The sequence below is a fragment of the Canis lupus genome, chromosome 19 (genome assembly GCF_011100685.1).
Source record: "Canis lupus familiaris isolate Mischka breed German Shepherd chromosome 19, alternate assembly UU_Cfam_GSD_1.0, whole genome shotgun sequence".
Taxonomy (NCBI): domain Eukaryota; kingdom Metazoa; phylum Chordata; class Mammalia; order Carnivora; family Canidae; genus Canis; species Canis lupus.
Genome location: NC_049240.1, coordinates 34,804,916 through 34,822,395, shown reverse-complemented (window position 1 = coordinate 34,822,395; position 17,480 = coordinate 34,804,916). Strand labels below are relative to the sequence as shown.

Genomic DNA, 17,480 nt, shown 5'->3' with positions numbered 1-17,480 from the left:
AGAGAGACAGACAAAAAAAGTCCATGCTTGTCTGAGTCAGCATGCAAATCAGTTGCAGAGTGCCTATTAAATCCAGATGCCTTCATTCCATGCACTAAACCTTTCTAAAACTAATTCTCATACCATAAATATAGAGTAAGTGAGCTAAACAGGAAGATATAATTAAAAACAAAGTTTTACAAATATGGTCCCTCTGCCATGGCAATGGAGAGAAGATGAAAACTAGCCCCTACCACCACCATCCTGGCCCCCTAAGACCTTAGAGAAGATTGACTGTGGAGTTCATCATACCTGTGGAGAACATGGGTATGGCTAGAGGGCTAGCATTTAATGGTATGATTCAGAGGCTGTGCTGGCTTCAAATGTAGATGTTGAATCCAAGTCAAACAGAGATCTAGAGAAAAGTCGAGGTACATAAATATGGAGGTAGATAAAGGTAAGTTAGAAATGCAGTCAAACAAGACAGGGAAAACTAAGAGAAAGAAGTTTCAGAGTCATCGAGTGATGGAGGAGGCTCATGAGTACTCTTAAGTCTGCTGCAGAATTTTACATGCTCCTAAGACATGCTTGAAGAGATAATCATGTACTCTAGGAAGAATCCTCTGTGATAGTACATGATCCCTATCACAGGATAGTATAGACCCCTCAGTGATAGTACAGACCAAGTTGGTGCTTTCAGGACTTGATGATTCATGTACTGTAAAACCAGGATGCACATAAGAAAAACCAAAGTTGGTGGTTAGAATATTCATTTGGTCTGGTTATTTGACAAACACAGGCTCAGACTCCATCCACAGTACTGTTTACATCTATTAAGCTCATTTTTACCAGCATTTAATTTAAATCATCTGTGTGTTTAGATACTGTGAAAATCTTATGAACAACTTTGTTTTGGAGAATGACTGCTTAAGAGTTGTTCATTTCCAAAATATGTTGAATTAATTAATTAATTAATTAATTAAGTAGTTTCTTCATTCATTCATCAACAAATCATTACTGACTGCTTACCATGTGCCAAACAAAGTAAAATAAACATGATAGCGTGGTACAGATTCACACAGCCTGCAATCCAATCTGAATCCAGCACTTACTAATGAGTTACTTAGACAATTCTGAAACACTTGGTACCTTAGTTCCCTTATCTTTAAGATGGGAACAGGGATGCCTGGGTGACTCAGTGGTTTAGCACCTGCCTTCAGCCCAGGGTATGATCCTGGAGACCAGGGATCGGGTCCCACATCGGGCTCCCCGCATGGAGCCTGCTTCTCCCTCTGCCTATGTCTCTGCCTCTCCCTCTCTGTGTGTCTCTCATAAATGAATAAATAAAATCTTAAAAAAAATAAGATGGGAACAATACTTCACAGGTTTGAACTGAAAATTGGATTTTAAAGAACATGAACTACTTAGAACCTTGCCTCATATGGTGTAAATTATCACTTCCTCCCTCACATGACTCTATCATCTCTCCATGGCTTTTCTCATATGCTATTTATCCTGATGGGAGGGTCTTCTTGTCCCAAACATAGACTCATTCATAATTTATCTCTCCCAAGAAACTTTTGCTCTTGCACCTCTAAACAGAATAAGATGTGTGCCCTTCTCTCCTTCAAACCGCTTATGTTCATATTCCTCTTAATATGTTATTGCAGTTATTTCTCTACTTTTCTATTTTCTTGCCTGAAATTCCTTGAAATTTATCTCAAGACTGTCTTCCATACCTGCCTCTTAGAAACTTAGTTCTAAACTGGCCACATAGTGCTTACTCAATAAATGTTTATAGAATGAATGAATCAGTGAATCCTTGGGAAATGTAAAATGTGAAAGTAAGTAGAACCAGATTATGAATTTGAAAGGTCCTTTAAGGCACTCCAGGGATTTGACAAGAAGACTCTCCACCCTTAAGAATATTCTTATGACTTTGAGGAAAAAAAGAATATTATCATAGGTTTGAAAAATTTTGCATTCAGAAAGATTTGGCTAAAAATCCTAGCGTAAAGTGAGTGTCTCTTTGGCCCTGGGGAACAGAGGGGCTTCTGAGGTAGAAAGTGCGCATCTATAACCACCAAAAAGTCTTCATTTAGGTATTCTGGGATTTGGGTTTTATAAATATTCTCACTCATTGCAGACTCTTCTATTGTCAGAGAGATTTTATCTTAATGACAAATGAGATCTTTTCCAAATGTAGAATCTACTGCACTGCACATCTAAGGACTCTGATTTCCAAAGTTTTTATGAACTACTCTCCTCTGGGAAAATCAGATCTATACGTAGGCAATAGCCTGATTAATTAAACTTAGAAAAAGTCGTTTTCTTTCTATTTGTCTCTTTACTTCTGGCCCAAATAATTCAGCTGCTTTTTGGTGGAATTTCCCACACAATTACTTTTCCATTTTATTTTTCTGAGGAGGCCTGATCAGCAGGAATTACTATTTTACCCATTTCCTCCACTTGAAAAAATAGATGGTTTGTAGTTAAAGCTCTTCTGGTTAGGAACAACAAGAACTCACCCAGACTGGTGGTAGAAAAAAAAAAAAAAAAAAAAAGGAGGAATTGACTTCAGGCCTGGAAAACACTCTGGAAATAAAGCTGTGTCTATGTTTTATAAATGTATTATCTTTCATTCCTATTTATATATGGGCATTTCATTAATCCTTTTCTCAGCCAAATGCTTTCTTCTGCTTGTCATATGAATATCTTCTTAGTTCAACTATTCACAGAAACTAGCTACATATCATAGATATTTCAATCCCAGTTTTAAATGCTTGAGACCAAGAACCTAATTATCCCAAATGGGTCAGCTGTCCACCTCAATCATCTATAACAATAGAATAACCATGACCGTAGACATGACAGGGTTGATCCTGGTCAAGTCTGAAGGCACATTATGCATACTTCTTAAGATAGACCTAACTGGAAGAGCTGCCTAGCACACAGAACAGTGTTTCCATCCAACAGAAATTGGTAGTTTATTTGTGGTTTAGCACTAAAATTTAGAGGCAAAACAAATCCCCCCCCCCCTTTTTTTAGCCAATGCTATAGCCTATCCCACTATGGTCTACTGAATAACATAACTTGATAACCAGCAATAAAACAGTTAAAAAATAAGGCACAATCTCGGTACTTCCTCAATACTTCATTTGCACATATAGTCTGGAACTCTCAAGAGAAGCTCTTTTTGTTTTCCTCTTAAACTAACTTAAAAAAAAATTATTTGAATATAGTTGTCACATAATGTTACATTAGTTTCAGGTGTACAACATAGCAATTCAACTTCTCTATGCCTTATGCTATGCTCACCACAAGTGTAGCTACCATCTGTCACCATGAAACTAACAATATCACTAAACTATATCCCCTGTGCTGTGCCTTTTATTCCCATGACTTATTCATTCCATAACTGGAAGTCTGTACCTTCCGCTACCCTATACCCATTTTGCCCATCCCTGCACCGCCATGCTCTGACAACTGTCAGTTTGTTCTCTGTATTTAATAGGTCTGCTTCTACTTTTTGTTTGTTTGATAAACTAACTTTTTTTGATCCCTAGAAATATGCATGGTTCTATGCATTTTACTTATAATCAACATATTTAATTCTTATAGAAATTTGAGTTAGGTATAATTTTATACCATTTATAGATGAGCAAACAAAGGCACAGAAAGGTTAAATAATTTATTAAAATCATACAACTAGCAAGGGGGAGCCAGAATTCAAATTAGGACTGGACTTTGGAGCTCAAACTAGCACCATTGCCTATCTTTCTACCTACTTGTATTTTATTAGTCATCTTCAATTTTCTAGCATCTTAACATTACTAATGCTAATTCAGTAAGTACAGTGTGTATGTTATAATTGAAATTCATCTCCTTTAGCCATTAACTAAGTTAAATATACTTTCCATGTCTTAGCAAAATAGACTGAGTGTATTTCTCCTCGCGTTATTTGATATGTTCCTTTTTAAGTCTGTTTGAACTCACAATTTCATTACATAATTTTATTTAGTAAGATATAGACTGATTAAATAGGATAAGGAAAATAGTTCTTTCTATAAAAAGCAAAACAAGTGTTATTAAGAACTTAAGAAAGATGAACTACCACAATAATAGTCTTTCTCAATAGGCTTAGAAAAGATAATATTAAAAAATTAAAAATAATAATTCCACAGAGTAATGGGCTAAGAATAATTGGCAAGAATCTTTAATGTACTGTTCCATTTAAATTTATGACCATAAATATATAATTGTGTATTATTGATATGATTATGCAACAAAGATGGTAATTTCAGTCAGTAGAGAAACGTTTAGGGCCTGCATCAAAATTGTCAAATGTAGATTTATATGTTATACAATAAAATAAGATATTTAAAGCAGACAAATGTCTATCTATCTATCTATCTATCTATCTATCTATCTATCTATCTATTCCATCCTCTCATTTGTCTTATTTTTTTCATGGAAAAACCACTATAGAACACTTTGCCTTATATACATTATCTTTTTAAAAATTCTTAAAGTTTATTTTAAAGTGTACAACTCAGTGGGTATCACTGTCAATAGTCACCATGAAGTTCAGAACATTTTTAAACACCTCTGGGAGAAATCTTATACTCATCTGCAGTCACTCCTCTTTCCTGCTTCACCTACTCCCTGAGCCATTAATCTACTTTGTTTTCCTCTAAAGATTTGTTTAATCTGGACGTATAATGTAAATTAAGTCATATAACATGTGGACTTTTGTGTATCTGACTTCATTAAATTATAATATTTTCAAGGTTCATCCATTTTGTTGCATGTATCAGCATTCCATATATTCATTATATGGATATACCACATTTATTATTCTTTTATCAGTTGATGGATGTAAGAATTGCTTCTACTTTTTTTTTTTTTTTTTTTTTTGCTACTCTGGATGAGTCTACTATAAAGACTTACATACAAGTTTTTGTGTAAATATACCTTCCACTTATGTTGAATGTATAAATGGGAGAGAAATTTCACAGTCATATGGTATAATGGTTAGTTTTATAAGTCAACTTAACTATCATGTCTAATTATTCAATCCAACATTAATATAGGTGTTGCTGTTACATCTACATTTTATAGATGTGCTTAATATCTAAAATCAGTAGATTTAAAGGAGATTATGCTTGATAATGTGAGTAGTCCTCATTCAGTCAATCCTTAAGAGAAACATTGAGATTTCTATAAGAAGAAATTTTTCCTGAAGACAAAAGCATCCGCTCCTGCCCAAGAGTTTACAGCCTGCCAAATTGGTTTACTGATTCAGATTGGACAGTCCACACAATCATGAAGTCAATTTCTTTAAGTAATATACCCATATATCTAAATGGTTGTGTTTCTATGGAGAAAATTGATTTATTCAGATTTTTATATTGAAAACTGTTTTGAGGAACAGCATATTAAGGATGAGTTTTCTGCATTGGTTCTGGGCTTTTTGGAATTACCTAATCTGATCAGATTTTAAGGCAGTAATGACTATTTCCAGTGGTAAAGAGAACACTATTTGATACTCCTAATCAAATACTTCTAAAAGATACGTTTCTGGGTGACTGTATATTTGATACCTTAGGTATTTTTGTCAAACTGATGAGTATAATGAGATTAGTTGCTTCTAAAAGTGGGGGATATAGAGGATAAGTTTGGGACTTAAAATTCCCAGCTTAAGCTTTGCATAAATGACCTGAAAATTTCTGTGAACAGCAACAACAAAACAACAAAAAACACATCTTATCTCCTGTATCTGTAGGGTGGATATTTCTGAAAAGCATATTCAGATTCTTACCTTATTAGTGACTGAATCACACCAGGAATTGAATTCCCAACCTCTAAGGATTCCTGTTAAAGTAAAGACATTGATTGGGAGAAAAATGGGGTCAGGAACAAAGTATTTCATATGGGACTACTAAGGAGAGCATCTGGATTCAGTTTTGAAGCTCAAGGAGTTAGAAGGGGCTCTAACAATTTGATTGGTTGGGTGGGTGAAACATGGAGCAAAAGGTGGCATACACTAAATGAGGTTGAAATGCCAAAACAGTCTTGGAATACTTTTGAAAAGATCCGAAGGTTTAGGGAGATTGTAGTGATAGAGTGGATTTATCATGTAAGACCTGGTCTCTCATTCTGGAAGGATCCACAAGACCATACTTTCACCATTTTTGTGAAAAGTAAATTTGTGAAGGGTGCCCTAGCATTCTTGAAGACTACTGTAGTTGCTCTCCTCTGTCGGTCAGAAATTACAATGGAAAGTGTTCCTTCTGATTTGGGATTATTAAATGTGGTGAGAGACTGTTAGATGCCAATGGCAGCACTTAATTGCCAAAATCATTTAAATGCCAAAGGCAAGCATGATGGCCTTAAAAGACAGACAGTCAAAGCAACAACCAAAAGTCTGATTCACAGAGACCAAAAATGTTGTCCAGTTGATCTTGATGTTTCTAGAAGAAAAACAGATTTATAATCTAAAGCAATTCGTACTTGATCTTTATAGACAGAACAGAAGTCTAACTTGAATCAGCGAAACAGTCACAGACTCAGTCAGTTCCTACACTGGATCCAGTTTACAGACCCAAAGCCCCTCGAGTAAAGGTAGGGGGAGGCTGAATACACTTCAGGAAGAATCCTACTTCCCTAAAATTAATATTGATAATTTATAATCCTGATCATACTGATAATCTTCGTCTCAGCATTCCCCAAAGGGACCTGCAACCTTTAATTAGGTAGGATTACTATTCATAAGGGAAGAAGAAACTGTCAGACTTTTTTGGGGATTACTGGACACTACATCTGAACTGACATTAATTTCAGGAGACCCAGAGCATAAGTATGATCTACCAATCAGTATTGGTTATTTCCACAGTCACCGTTTGCAGAATCCCTGTGTTGTTCATAGTAGCCTCTTATGATCCTCTGTATTTCTGTGTTATCAGCTGTAGAGTCTCCTCTTTCTAATTTTATTTTTTGAGCCTTTTTTTTTTTTTTTTTTTGGTACACTCTAGGTAAAGGTTTGTCAATTTTATTTATCTTTTAAAAATATTTGTTTTGGGGTGTCTGGGTGGCTCAGTCATTAAGCATCTGTCTTTGGGGCTCAGGTCATGATCCAGGGTCCTGGGATGGAGCCCCAATCAGCAGGTTCCTTGCTCAGTGGGAAGTCTGCTTCTCTCTTTCTCTTTCCCTCTGCCCCTCCTCCCTGCTCATTCTCTCCCTCAAATAAATAAAATCTATAAAAAAAAATGTTTGTTTTGAAATCTTTTTTCTTTCTTTCTTTCTTTTCTTTCTTTCTTTCTTTCTTTCTTTCTTTCTTTCTTTCTTCTTTCTTTCTTTTTCTTTCCTTCTTTTCTCTATATTTTGTTTATTTCTATTCTGATCTTTGTTATTTCTTTCCTTGTGCCAACTTTGGGTCAATGTATTCTTTTTCTGTTTCTGTGAAGTGTAAAGGTGGGTTGTTTATTTGAGATCTTTCTTTTTCCTTAAAGTCGATGTTTATTGTTATAAACTTCTCTCTTAGAACTGCTTTTGCTGTATCCTGTAGGTTTTGGTATATTGTGCTTCCATTTTTATTTATCCCACAATATTTTTTGAGTTTCCTTTTGATTTCTTCTTTGATCCATTGGGTTATTCCAGGGTCTGGTTTGTTGTTGTTGTTGTTTTTTAATTTTCATATATTGTGAGTTTTCCTCCTGTTACTGATTTCTAGTTTCATGCTATTTAATTAAAAAAATACCTTTGTTTTTAATTTATTTAATTTTACTTTTTAAAATTTTTATTTCAATTCCAGTTAACATACAGTGTATTATTGGTTTCAGGTGTACAATATAGTGATTAAAAATGATATTTGATATGATTTCAGTGTTATTAAATTTGTTAAGATTTCTTTTGTGGCTTACCACGTGACCTTTCTAGAGAATTTTCTATTTGCGCTTAGGGATGTATATTCTGCTGCTGTGGAATAGAATGTTCTCAATGTCTCCTAGGTTGGTCTGGTCCTAAGTGTAGTTCAGCTCCAATGTTTTCCTATTTATATTTTGCCTGGATAATCTATGCATTATGAAATTAGGGTTTGTAAGTCCTCTATTATTGCATCTCTGTCTCTTTCCCTCTTCAGTTAACTTTTGACTTACATTATTTAGGTTCTGTGATTGGATACTATATATTTACAATTGTAAATTAAGATATATCTACGTTTATCTTTACAATACAACTTTTCTTGTCTTTTTATAGATTTTAACTTAATATCTATTTTGTCTGATATCAGTGTAGCTAGCCCTGCTCTCTTTTGGTTTCTACTTGTATGGTTTTTATCTTTTTTTCCATTCCTTTACTTTCAGTTTCTGTGTGTTCTTTTTTTCTTATCTTTTTTTTTTTTTTTTTTTAAGATTTTATTTATTTTTGAGAGACAGAGAGGCAGAGACATAGGCAGAGGGAGAAGCAGGCTCCCTGGGAGCCTACTGTGGGCCTCTATCCCAGGGCCCCAGGATCACAACCTGAGCCAATGACAGACACTCAACCACTGAGTCACCCAGGTGTCCCTTTTCTGTGTGTTCTTAAAGATAAAGTGAATTTCAGGCAGCATGTATATATAGCAGATAGTTGGGTCATGGGGTTTTTTTGTGTGTGTGGTTTTTGTTTGTTTGTTTTTATCTTCCTGGCCACTCTGTGTGTTTCAACTGCAGAAATTTATCCATTTACATGTAAAAAAAAATATTGGTAGGTAAAAATTTACTATTGCCATTTTTTAAAAATTGATTTGCAGTTCTTTTGTTCCTTTCTTCCTCTCTTGCTGTCTTCCTTTTGATTTGATAATTTTTGGAGTCATATGTTTTGATTCCTTTCTTCTCTTTTGTGTATCTCCTATAGGTTTTTGCTTTGTGGTTATGAAGCTTACAAAAAACATCCTAATGTTCTAATAGTCTGTTTTAAATTGTTAACAACTTAGTTTTAATGATATACAAAAACTATATTTTTGCTCCCCCCAATATTTTGTTTTTGATATCACAATTTATATATTTTTATATTGTTTAACTATTAACAAAATACCATAGCTATAGTTATTTTAAATCATTTTGTCTTTTAGTCTTTCTAAAAGTAATTTTTATGATATCATTATAATATCAGTATTTTGAATTTGGATATATATTTACCTGCACCACTGAGTAATATACTTTCATATATTTTCACGTTACTACCTAGCATGCAGTTGTAGGCTTCTTACAGATATTCTTCATCAGGGTGATGATTTTCCCTTTAATTTCTTTTTCTGAGAATTTTTATCATAAATAGGTATTGGATTTTTAAATTGTTTTTCCTCTTAATTAACATAATTTTCAGTTTTTTTAAAGCTTTTTTGATATAGTAGATTATATTGTACAATTTTGAAATGTTTAACCAACCTTAAAACCTAAAATAATCTTACTTTATCATGGTATATAATTCTTTATAACATTTTAATTTTATTTGCTAATATTCTGTTTGCTATCTTGCATCTAGCATCATGAGAATTATTGGTCTATAGTCTATACGTTATGGATCACAGGGGAGAGTTGCCTTTGTTTACATTTGGTACCAGAGTAATAATAGTCTAATAAAAGGAGTTGGGTAGTGTTCCCTTATCTTCTGTTTTCTGGAAGAGGATATATAAATTTAGTTAATTTTTCTTTAAATGTTTGGTAGAATTCTCTGGCAAAAACATATGTGCTTAGAGATTTATGTTTTGGGAACTTTTAAATTATTAATTTAATTTCTCTGGTGGATGTAGGGCCTTTTAGATAGTTTATTTCATTTTCTTTGAGTCTTGGTAGTTGGTGGTCTTTGAGGAATTGATCCATTTCTTCTAAGTTGTCAATTTATGAGTGCAAAGTTGTGTCACATATTCCTCTTTTTAATGGCTGCAGGATCTCTAGTGATGTTCTCCATTTTATCCTGATAGTTGCAATTTTTGTCTTTTCTCTTTTTATATCTGTCAGTCATGTTAGAAATTTATCAATTTTACTGATTTATTTCAAAGGACCAGCTTTGTGTTTTATGGATCTTTCTCTGTTGTTTCACTATTTTGAATTTTATTGATTTTTGTTCTTTTTTAATAATAAATTTATTTTTTATTGGTGTTCAGTTTGCCAACATACAGAATAACACCCAGTGCTCATCCCATCAAGTACCCCCCTCAGTGCCCGCCACCCAGTCACCCGCACTCCCTGCCCTCCTCCCCTTCCACCACCCCTAGTTTGTTTCCCAGAGTTAGGAGTCTTCCATATTCTGTCTCCCTTTCTGATACTTCCTACCCATTCATTCATTTGGGGAATATAAGTAATAGTGAAAGGGAATAGAGGGGAAGGGAGAAGAAATGACTTTTGTTCTTTGTTAATTCATTCCTCCTGCTGGTTTTGAGTTTATTTTTCTTTCTCTAAAGTGCCTTGTTGTAGGGAATAAGATTATTCATTTGGTAACTTTCTTTATTTATCATGTAAATATTTCCATAAATTTATTTCTCATCACTGCTTTAGAGCATACTCTATGTTTTGGTGTGCTTTTTTTTTCTTCCCCCATTCAATTTTTGTATTTTTAAATTTCTTTTGAGCCCCATGGATTATTTAGAAATGTGTGGGTTTTTTTTTTTTTTAAGATTTTATTCATTTATTCATGAGAGACACAGAGAAAGGCAGAGACATAGGTGGAGGGAAAAGCAGACTCCCTTGCAGGGACCTGGGATCATGCCCTGAGCCCAAGGCAGACAGACGCTCAACCACTGAGTCACCCAGGTGCCCTAGAAATGTGTTTTTTAAAGAAATTCCTACATTCTTATATTTTCCTGTTCTCATTCTATTATTTATTTCTAGCTTGATTTTGTTATGGCCAGAGAACACACTATGTAAGATTTAAATTCTTTTGAATTGATTGAAGTCTTTTTATGACCTAGGATATAGTTTATCTTGGTGAACATTCCATGGGTCCTTGAAAAAATGTGTATTCTGCTATTGTTGGTTGGTGTGTTTTTATACATCAGTCTGTTTGTTGGCTATGTTGTTCCGGTCTATATTCTTGCCAATTTTCTGTCTAATAGTTTTATTATTTGCTAAGAGGTGAGTGTTGAAGTCACCAACTGTAATCATGCCTCTTTTTCATTATAGCATTATCAGTTGTCACCTCATGTATTTTGGGTCTCCATTTTTGGGTATATACACACTTAAGATTGTTATATTTTTTTGGTGTGGGGTGGATTAATCTATTTATCTTTTTATCTTTAGTAATGCTCCTTCTCCCCCAAGGTTACTTTATTAGGTATTGATACGTCTCCCCCTGCCTTTTTTTTAATTAATGTTTGCATGTATATCTTTTTCCATCCTTTTAAATTTAGTCTATCTATATCTTTGAATTTGAAGTGACTTCGTTTTAAGTAACGCTGAATGTGAGATTTGTCTTTTTCCCTCAGTTTATTAGAATGATATGCGGAGACTTTTAATAGTGACAAATGGATGTAGATGTGCTTTCCCTGTCCCTCTCTGCCAAATACAACTGAAAACCCTAATAAGACTAGGCTAGTAAGTTATGTTATATTTTGTTTATCAACCCCACCAATCTTTGTTTTTTTAATTGGTATATTTAGAACATTTACTTTTTGGGTAATTATTGCTTAAGTCTGGTACTTGATTATTTGCTTCTTGTGGTTCTTCTTCTTCTGTTTCACTTTTCTTGCCTTTTATGGGCTATTTATATTGTCTAAATTGTGTGAATGTTAGCTGTTTTTAGATGTAAATCTTCATATAATTTTTGTGGTGGTTGCCATCTGTATTAAAATACACATATATGACTGTTTCATGTATAATTTTATCAGTTATAGAATTTGTGACAGTTTTTATCTTTCAGCACTTAAAAAAAATCAGCTTACTTTCTCTTGGCCTCCATGATTTTATATGAGAAGTCCACTATCATTTAAATTTGTGTTCTTCTATGGGCAATGTATTGCTTCTCTCTGGTTGCTTTCAAGATTCTCCTGTCTTTAAGCTTTTAAAAGTTTAGATATGATATATCCTGGCAAATATTTCCTTTAGTTTATCTTGATTAGTGTTTATTCAGCTTCTGGGATTTATAGGTTATGTCTTCCACCAAATTTGGAGGGTTTTTTTTGTTATTTCTTCAAATCAACCAGCCCCAGTCTCTTACAAAATATCATGAAAATATGAACATTAGACCTTTTGTTTTTATACCACAAGTCCTGGAGGCTCCGTCCATTTTTTTTTCCAGTCCTTATTCTCTGTGATATTCAGATTGGGTGAATCCTATTGTTTTCATTTTTAAGCTGATTGAATCTATCTTTTGTCACCTCTATTATTCAGGCCATCCAGTTAGTTTCTTTCTATATTGTATTTTTCAATTCTAAAATTACTATTTAATTCCTTTTAGAAATAATTTCTAGTTCCTTGCAGAGGTATGTATGTATGTATATATATATATATATATATATATATATATAAAATTTGTTTAAAAAGAATTGTAATGGTTGAAAGAGTTTTATTAGGGATATTTAAAAATTCTTGTCAGATAATCCCAATATTTGATTTACCTTTGTGTTCATATCATTTGGTTGTCTTTTCATATTGAAGTTGTGATTTTCTTGGTTGTTGGTATAAGATGTGATTTTTGTTTTTGCTTTATTTTGTTTTTATTTTAATTTGCCCTGGACATTTTTACGTATCATGTTAGGAGACTGGATATCATGTCTTTTATTTTGTCAGTATTCTTCTGTTTAGGTTTAACATGCTGGTGTTCATCTATTTTATGGGCTGTGGTTCAATGTCAGTTTAATTTTCAGAGTCTTAATGGTGTTATTCTGGTCTGTTTAGTTAATCTACTGCCACTTCCCAGGTCTGGCAGCAGAATGTCTTCAGTGAAGGAGCAAGTGTGGTAGGATCTAACCACTGTCCACTCCTCTTCTCACCCTCTACTGTTCTGGTGTTTCTGGAAGAGGAAGAAGAGTTTATAACCCTCAGAGAAAAAGAGGCTTCCCAACCCAGGTTACTCTCTTCAGTTAATTCTCTCATCTGTCTTCTTTTTACATCAGTATTTCTTATAGGAAAAGGAAATGTTTCATGCCCTACAAGGGAGAGTGCCTCCACTGGTAGCTTACTTCTCCAGAGATCTCAAATAGCTCTCCTTGTTGATGGTGTTTTCCAGCTCACTTGATGTTGTCAGAGGATCTCTCTCATGTCTAGGGGAAGAATGAACTACTTTTTGTTGCTAGGTCAGACATGAGTACATGCTGGGTCTGAGTGGACTTCCTCCGTTGGGTAGGAAGATGCTAGATGCCTGCCACTGTGCTATTCGTCTCATTCTGGGGTCCCAAACCAGATCACGTTCTTCTTACCACCTCTCAGAGTTCTTTTTTATTGTTTCTTGAGCCATTTACAAGATTTTCAGTTGTGCTTAGCAGAGTAGGGCAGGGAAAGCAGATGAACACCTTTTCCCCCATCAGAAGCCTCTGGATATGATTTCTAATAAACTCAAGGGTAGAGGGCAAATCTCACATTCAGTGTGAATGAATGCAATGTAAAGGAGTCTTTAATATCAAGCTTTTCTGTGATAGGAGAAATGTTTAAAATATTTTGTGTATGGTAGGATATTATTCCTGAGATATATTTATTAAATTTTCCACTTATTGAAAGCCTAGGGTAGTTTAAACATGGCTCTGATTTCAAGATTTCCATATATGGTGATGATGTAGGCTCTGGTGTTTATACCTTCACATAGAAGAGAAATTTGTATTGTTACTCTGCCTGAGGAATGTTGTCACTCTCATGCCAGAACTTAAGGACTTTCAGTGATATAGAACAGTAATGAAATTGGAATCAAAGAAAAATTATGGGGTGACTTTTAATTAATAATTGCACATTTGTTAAGGTATTAGAGAAAGAGAATGAAGCCATACCAACACTCTAAACTTAGAGGGTGAAAACCAGCCAAAGACAGGCAGACAAAAGAAAGAAATGTGTGTGATAAGGGAGCTGCTGGATAGCAAGGCTATCCATGCCCCTGGTAGCAAGGCTTTGGGATAGAGTACCAATCACCAGTTTTTCATGTGGTAGATTTTGATCAGGGCAAACAGTGAAAAATATCTCCACAACTGTTATCATAGTTAGGGCCACAATAAACAAGGTTGACTTAAAAAAAAATAACCTCTTTGGGTTCATGGAGAGCCACCTTAAATCATAAGAAAGTCCCGACCCTGAAAAATCAGAAAATTTGTCTATTTAAAATAGTTTCTCTATAGAATCAAGAAAATAATTAGGCTATTTCTGATTTGTATACTCACACATACAAAAAAACATGTACAAAATTGGCAGTAGCCATGAAGAAGCAATAGAATGAGATTTCTAGAAATGAATAAGTAAAGCTAAGTAAAATGAAAAATAGTTTGGATACTGTAGAAAATCAAATAATAACTATAGACTCTGGATTCTGAAGGCCTAAGATGCATGCATTTGCTCCAACACTCACATGTTGACTGATGTAGAAGCAAGAAAGGCAGGCAGAAGTGGAGGGAGAGATGGAGAGGACAGGCACAGAGACAGAAAGAGATATAATTGTGGTATAAATCTTAACAGGTTGGGAGAAGTTTTGTTTTGTTTGTTACATTCTTTTCTTTTTCACCTTCTACAAATGAGCTAACCCTAACAGTTTGTTGAATTAGGGCAATGAAGGTACTTGAAAGTGCAAGAGCAGGAAGAGGGCATGCCAGGATAAGTAGAGGAGGTCCAGAAAAAAAGGCTATAGGGAAAGAAATTATTCACTGAAATAATAAAGGAGAAAGATTTTGTGTCAGTCAGGGTCTAATCAGGAAAAGAAAATCCACTTTCAAAGTTTACAGCAGATGCAGTTTACTGCAAGAGTTGGTTGCACCTATGATAGAGAAGTTAAGGAGCAAAATAGATCACACTAATAACAGACTTCCAACATCAGGAAACACAGTGCTTTCAGGCAGAGAGACGGAGCAAGAAGGTGATTTCCCAGAACCCACATACCATATAGTAGAAGATGGAACAATTGCAAGCCTGCCCAGTAGGAGGTGAAGGAACTAAGGAGAGGTAGCCACTGAAAAAGAAAGTGCTTGAATCCAAATAATATCGTGGAGCAAAGAATGGCAACATGGACTGTATTTAGCATTGGCTAAGTGATGGAAGGATTCAAGGATGCTAATGAAGGTGCTGTTAAAAATTTGTCATCATTTATTCAGACTGCATAGAGAATTGGTTGACTTAAAAAATGAAAAAAAAAAGATTAAAAGAGAAAGAGAAAAAAACAGTTAATGTGTACATCATATCAAATGTGACTTTGGGTATAGTTCACTGGAGTGGCTCAGATAGGAATCAGATTCCTAGAGGTTCAAGTGGGTATAGGTTGCATCATATAGGCTGTAGATGACCACCCGTTGATCCAGAAATTAGAAATGAATGCAAGATGAGAATAAAGAGTGATTGGGAGTAGTTATAGGAAAGTGAGTTATTTTTTTGTTGTTCAGTATAGTAAAAGTTGTACCTACATTCAGAAAATTAAAGGAAAGGACAAGTTTCCACTGACAGGTAATTAAGATAATTATTTATAATTCTGTTTAAAAAGTGGTTTCAGTCACCTGTCTACACACCCTTTATTTTGAATCAGCTGATTTTAAATGCTAACATCAAATTAGTAGTATCGAAATCAAGATATTTTAAGACCTTATAGAAATTTTGCATGTATAGCCTTGACAACTTTATCTTTAAACATCCCACCAAGAACATCATGCTAATCCCTGGGAACATTTCCAAGCACAGTCTTACAATAGCAATTTTGAAAACTGGGAAACAAAATTTTCTACTCACGATGACGGCAATGTGTTGTCAAAGAGGATAAAAGCAAATGATGTACAGGTGACTTTAGCATAGACAACCATCTGGGAAATAGTCCAAAGGACAGGTCCTGAAAAGACACATAGCATTGGCAATGGACTGGGTAGATAATCATGTAAGCTTTGTGGTTCTATACCACTTACAATTTAGAGCAACTCAAGGGAGAAAACTCTAACAAGGAAACCACTGCAATAATTGAGCCATAATTATTAGCATTTTAAAGAGAACATTAAAATTAAACTCAGTGTACTGTATCTGTTCTCCTTAAAAATGGGATACCCTGTGGAGAGAAAGAACTCTGAGTAAAAGTCATCCTGATTATAATGAAAACAAAGTAATATTGGAAACCTGGAGGTCAGGTGAGGTGTAGGAAGGACATCTTACTTCAATATTTTGATATAATTTAGAAGACTGGGCTATTTCTTGTCCAGAAACTCACTCACAACATTTGGAAAGAGTGAGTCATATTTAAATTTCTTGGGATGCATTCTGTATTAGTCAGCTTGGGCTGCCATAACAGAATACCATAGACTAGTGGCATAAACAGCAAACATTTATTTCTCACACATTAGAAGGCTGGAAGTCCAAGATCAAGATGCCAGTCAGTCTGGTTCCTGGTGAGAGCTTTCTTCCTGACTCGCTGATGGCCTTCTCACATGTCCTCACATGTCAGAGATAGAGACAGAGACAGAGAGAGAGACAGAAACTTCTTATAAGGTCGCCAATCCTATCAGATTAGGAGTCCACCCATATCATACTACTTGACCTAATTACAACCTAAAAGCCCTATCTCCAAATTTGGGTGTTAGAGCTTCAATATACCAATTTTGGGGTGATGCAATTAATTCCATGGCACATTCTAGTAGTTTATTTGAGTCAAAGTCCTTAGCGTAGCCTTTGGAGCGTATTATGTATGGCCTGGGCTCTAGGCCAATTCTCTAACATTTCTGTCCACTTGATATAAGCATCCTAAGCACTTGCACTTTCTTGAAATGCTAAATATAGTCTTTCCTGGGGCCTATATATGCAGTGCTTCCTCTGCCTACTTACATACTACTTCTGTGCTTGGCTTCAACTCTTCAGTCAGATCTCTGCTCAAATGTTGCCACCTTCAATTTTTTAGGTATTTATTGTATACTTTCATCAATAGATTATAAATTCAGTAAGGAGAGACACTGTTTTGTACCTATTTATTGTATGGTGAGTACTAAATAAATGTTGAATAAGTAAATGGATCTTGAACCAAGTTAAGAATTTAAAAAAGCTTGGGAACCAACTCTATTTTCATTGCATGCCAAGAAGGAACTGAATATCTAGCCTTCTTCTCATTTGTTTATAAATAAGATATCTTGGACCTCGGCAGCCCGGGTGGCTCAGCAGTTTAGTGCTGCCTTCAGCCCAGGGCATGATGCTGGGGTCCTGGGATCGAGTCCCACGTCAGGCTCCCTGCATGGAGCCTTCTTCTCCCTCTGCCTGTGTCTCTGCCTCTCTGTGTCTCTCATAAATAAATAAATAAATGAAGTCGTTAAAAAAAAAAAAAAGATATCTTGGATCTGAGAGTCACTCATGAAGAAGGGTATCCTTTCTCCC

The 17,480-nt window shown here is 34.8% G+C and overlaps 1 long non-coding RNA gene across 1 annotated transcript in view; it reads right to left on the bottom strand.

Moving 5' to 3' along the window:
* LOC111091062 overlaps nt 1–17,089 on the bottom strand; it is a 28,227-nt gene extending 11,138 nt beyond the window's left edge. Inside the window, exons 1-3 of the long non-coding RNA XR_005373798.1 lie at nt 16,456–17,089; nt 15,864–15,960; nt 5,801–5,853 (exon numbers count right to left, since the gene is read on the bottom strand). This is a non-coding gene — a long non-coding RNA (uncharacterized LOC111091062). The remainder of the gene's footprint in view (nt 1–5,800; nt 5,854–15,863; nt 15,961–16,455) is intronic.
* Nucleotides 17,090–17,480: the final 391 nt, after the last annotated feature.